We start from the raw sequence: 5,755 nt of genomic DNA on the forward strand, positions 1-5,755 counted from the left end.
TATAGCTGCTATTGAAACAAAATCGTTTATCTTCTTTGCCGATAATACCCTCTTAAAAAAATTGCAACTAAGCATGCCGAAATTTTTCACTTTTTCCACGTTTTCGTTTGACACTCACTTTTCTCGTTTCTTTTTGGCCACCAAGTCATCGTAGTAGCTTTTTATATTATAAACATAAACTGTTAAAAGGAATGTCCTTATTACATACATACTTACATATATCACAATTAATGATATTTTTTTTTTTTTTTTTTTTTAATAAATAAAATGAGCCTGATATGAAATGATAATGAAGAGCCTTAAATATGTAGCAAAATTAATTTTGGGGAAATTTCATTGAGAATAGCGAACTTTTTTCAGGAGTTTCGGGGAATTAGCCCCAGGTGAGCTGGTATCCCTGACTTCCACAAAAAAAAAAAAAAAATAATCACTGTACACTCAATTTTGAAGTTAGTAATATATTACCATATACATATATACATATGTAATTATATACATATCGCTCATTTACTGCTTTATCTTAATCTTTATTCTTCGTTTATCCTGATCTTCATCTTCATTCTTTTTTTCATCTATACACATCTCAAGTAGCACACTGGTGCATAAATTGGTGTAGATTTACGAATTTCGGTATAAATCTGATTAATTGCACCAAAATTCACAAATTTACACCAAGTTATACACCAGTGTGCTACTTGAGATATTCTCCCACACCTTTGTCATTACCCTGCAGGAAATGTGTCTAACTATAAGCTAACTTTATGTTGATTAGGAAGGAGCTAAAAAGTCACTTATTGTCTGTGTATTTTCTTTGACGAAAACTAACTATATTTCTATGGCGATGACCGCGAAATAGTCAAGGGTGGTTTACATCTGCATTAGATGTAGTCAAGGGTGGTTACCTCTGCATTTGATGCAACTAATTTGTAACTAACTACTTTTGCACATAAAATATCAATAGGAAAACAAAATATTTTTTTAATTTTTTTTTAATTTTTTATTTTTATGTACTTTATTTGTTTTATTACATTTCACATTTGTTTCCATGTTCTTCTGTAGGTGGTCCCATATTCGAACTCCGTCAGACATCTTCCTTTTATTTATATATACATATATACATATATATAATTTATATATTCAGTATTTAAATGTACCTTTTTCTGTGTTTTTATCTTTAGCGTTCTTTACTTTTATATTAATTTTTGTCTTTATCCCTTCCTTCTTCTACATACTCAACTTTTCTTTCGTCCGTACATGAATCTAACCCTGGCATTCAGTAAGCGGTCTCTAGTCACTAATAGTGACTTTTGGTGGCGAACTTGGATTTTGAGACTATTTGGTATTCAGTACGCTGTCTCACGTCTCTAGTCTCAAAAGTAAGTCACTAATTTGTCAGCTGGCTAAGGGCCGGTCACAAAAATAGAAGCATGGAGGAAAAGCTTATTTCTTTCCATTTTATTAAAAAAAAAAAACACGAAAATGAAGCGAGGAAATTTGTTCAACAACAATTTCATTAGGAAATAAACCAAAATGCTTTAATATCATACAAATGTATTGAAAAAAATTTAATTTTTTTGTTTTTAAAACATTAAAATCTAAAGATTGTTAAAAAAAATAAAACTAACAAAAAAATAAAAAAATAAAAATTAAAAAAATCCTCTACGGCCGAGGAGGACTTGAACCCGGACCCTCTCGGCTGCCAGCCTAATGCTTTGACCACTCGCCCATTGCGACTCTTTGAGCGGCGCGGGCAAAAGGCATATATAAACACTATCAGTTGACTGTCTGTGTTTGCTTTCACCACACATTTTTGGTAATCTTTTTGTGACTCTCCCCTTCTGAATACCCAAATCGTCTCAAGTCACAAAAATAGTCACTAATTGCTAATCTCAAATTTAGTGACTTGAGATGAGACTGAATTACTGAATACCAGGGTTAATCTACATAAATCTTATTCCTAAACTGCTTGTTATTATTATTTATTTATAAATTAAAAAAGTTTTTTTTTTTGTGAAATGAAGTTTGCTTTTGCATAAATATATCCAATATATTTAGTATATTTGGACATAAAGTTGTTATATAAAATTAAGAAAAATTATGGTTTTAATTAATCTGCGTTGCACAGCAGTAAGTAATAAGTATACGTGAAAATTTAATTTAATTTGATATCTATTTTTTTATTTCTTTTTTTGCAGGTTTTTTTTAATTCGTTCTTTCGGTAAACCGAAAAGATCAGGTTTTTAAAACAGTTTTTTAGACGGTTTAAAACATGAATAAAAAACCGTGATTAATCAAAAGACCGATTTTTTGGAAACGGCACCCATTCCTAACACCACTTGGAGCTGCACCTACTAGTGAACAGACAGTTTTGACCCCCAAGCCGAATAACTCATCTTTCTGCCGTGAACCAAGACGGTAATCCTCATCTCGCACAAAAGTTCTCACGTTGACTAGAGTGAACGAACGCCGGCGCAAGTGTCGAGGTTGAGAATAACCAGAAGAATTGTAGTCGTTAAACTAACCCTGGTATTCAGTAATTCAGTCTCATCTCCAGTCATTAAATTTGAGACTAGCAATTGGTGACTATTTTTGTAACTTGAGATAATTTGGGTATTCAGTAGAAGAGAATCACAAAAGGTTTACCAAAAATGTGTGGTGAAAACAAATACAACTGATAGCATTTATGTATGTATGCCTTTTGCCCGCACCACTCCAAGAGTGGCAATGGCCGAGTGGTTAATGCATCAGACTGCCGCTCGAGAGATCCGGGTTCGACTCCTACTCGGACGCAGAGGTTTTTCTTATATTTTTTTTTTTAGTTTTTTTCTTTTTTGATTAGTTTTATTTTTTTATATAATCTTTAGATTTTAATGTTTCAAAAATAAATTATTTTTTCTCAATGAATTTTTATGACAGTAAAGCATTTTGGTTAAGGTATTTCCTAATGAAATTGTTGTTGCACAAATATTTCTTCGCTTCATTTTCGCATTTTTAAAATAAAACAGAAAGCAATTATCTTTTCGTCCACGTTTTTCTTTTTGTGAGACAGCTTACTGAATACCAAATAGTCTCAAAATCCATGTTAACCACCAAAAGTCACTAATAGTGACTAGAGACTGCTTACGGAATCCCAGGGTAAAACTGTAAATCCCGAAGAATGTCCTTACCCCATTAAAGGAGAAATTCACTATATTTTTAGAGCTTACCAAAATCTTGATCTAAAAGTTTTGATTTTTGAATATTTTAAATCAAAGAGACTGAGTCAGAGCTTTTTATGAGTAAAGGAAAGACGACCCAATCTAATGAAGACACGATAATTTTTTATGTTATTCTTTGACACAACTCACTCATACATTCATGCAAATTGGCGCCGTCTAGGAAAAAAATTATTAATAAGACTCTTCAACAAAGATCTCTCGAGCAGAGAACCGCGAGCAGGTTGGGGGCCTAAGAGATATGCGCACTCACCTTAATTGAAATATGCGAATACTTTCTTATGAATCTCAACACTCTTTTCGCATAGTTGTTCGTAGACGACAGCTCATGTTTGCCGACAGGTATGTATGTATGGACGAGAGGTATCTCAAAAGCTAATTAAAAAGCTGCCTACTGTTGCCGCCCGCTGTTTGTAGCTACAAATCCGCAACGACAACTGAGTAGCTATACATATCTATGTACATATCTATGTACATACATATACATATACTATAGCATAAGTAGAAACTTACACAATCTATATTCTACTATGTAGAATCTACATCAATATAAGCGATAGACTGCGTCGCCAGCTCTCGATTCAATGCTCAATTTTTAAGTCAATACGCTTATAACGCTATACAAATTATTTCGGATCTATTCAACTACATTCATCTGTATGTAGTATGTAAATAGGTATATTTGCTCACCCTCTTAATGAACAAAAATAAGAAAAATATATAAATATTTGTATGATTGTAATAAACGAAAAGTCGAAAAGCTCAAGATCGTGCAGGAATATTTATTATTTGTTTTTGTTCTCTGCGATTGCAATAGCTGCTTGCGCTCCTTTAATGCTACAAAGAAATTGCGATCATTGATATCTGGCTCTATCGCGAACGAGAACGCACAGTGTGTAGTGGAACATATATTTTACCTCAAAAATGTGCAATTGATTATTTTCTGGTACACATATGTTTTAACGGCACATTTTGGGCAAAACTCACTTTTTTTCAAAATTGTATATTTTCGCTAAGAAAGAAGATATTGCACTGAAATTTTTTAAAGCTTGTAGCCAAATGTTCATAAAATGTGTCAAAACTAATGAGAAATCACCATAATTTTTTTGGAATGTTTGTTATTTCTTCACAGTGAAACGGCTGGACGGAAAAATTTGCACACAGACTATTTATAACATGTGTTAGCATATGGGATATTTTTTGGGGTTGCCATCCCTTTGAAAATTTGAATCAAATTTAAGTAATATATTAAATCCCATTACAATATGGGTTTCAAACGAAATAGGTTTAAAAAAGCTTTATTTCGAAAATATTTTTGAAAATGGTTAACAACTGTTTAAATTGTCGAAGTAAATTTTAGTAATAACTGAGGTGAATTATTACAATCGGTGTATCTTACGTGTTTACACAAAATTATTTTAAAAGTATTTTGTAAAGAGTTTGTAAAACTAATAGCCCATTTCCACCAAGAGCTTAGCTGCAATTGAGAGCTAAGGTAAGTGCAAATAACGTTAACATGGAGTGATCAGCAAAGTTTGTTTCTAAATGTTTGCTGCATGTTTGTACAAAAATCTCAACCATTGTTTGATTTATACAATAACTCGATTGCTCTCGCCTGCTGCGCTAAGTGTATGAAATTTCCGCGCATTACATTAGGTGTAGTTTATTTCAATTAAACTAAACTTATTTAAATTAACAAAAAATAAATCAAATTTCCAAATTTCTCTTTTTTAACCCCCTTCACTATATTTCAAACTAAATCCTTCTTAAACCTTTTTCGTCTGAAACCCATATTGGGGTACATATTTCGATAAATTCCCTTAATTCTAGTTCAATTTAATTTTTCAAACGGGGGGTTAAGAAATAAAATATTTTCAGAACTATTTCGATTGATACCCATAAAAATTCTGAATGTTCAAACTGAAGATTTCTTAAAACTCTTTCGTGTGACAATTTACACTTGTGAATAATTAAATTATATTCCGCTTTTAAGCAGGTGGCAATCCTATTAAATTTTTTTAAATTACAACCTTCCTTTCAGATAAATTATTCCCTTAATTCAAGTTGAATTTGACTTTTTAAACATATAGCAACCTTCTACATGTAGCTTAAAACTGAAGCCTTTTCAAACGCTTTTCGATTGATACTAATATTGTAATAATTCACTTAACTTATAAAATAATTTGAATTTAACATTTCAAACAGGTGGCAACCCTATTCAAAATATTTCCAGACTACAACCTTCTTAAACCTCTTTCGTTATCCTCTCACCAGTACTCTTCCACACATGCGGTATGAAAAATTTAGTTTGTATGGGACGTGGCACACCTCCTCGCCTATTGCGCACATTTTTGTCCATAAGTATGGAATTGATTTTATATATCTCCATACCAAGCTCCAATACTCTACCACAAATACTTCCAGAGGAGTGCAGTATGAAAAATTTAGTTTATATGAGAGGTGCCATCAAGATTAAAGCTATCCTATATTTTAAGTTTGACTAAATTAAACCAGTGTACAAAATGTTATGAGTATCGGTT

The sequence above is a fragment of the Rhagoletis pomonella genome, unplaced genomic scaffold, assembly GCF_013731165.1.
Source record: "Rhagoletis pomonella isolate Grant_MI unplaced genomic scaffold, Rhpom_1.0 Rhpom_scaffold_00003, whole genome shotgun sequence".
Lineage (NCBI taxonomy): Eukaryota > Metazoa > Arthropoda > Insecta > Diptera > Tephritidae > Rhagoletis > Rhagoletis pomonella.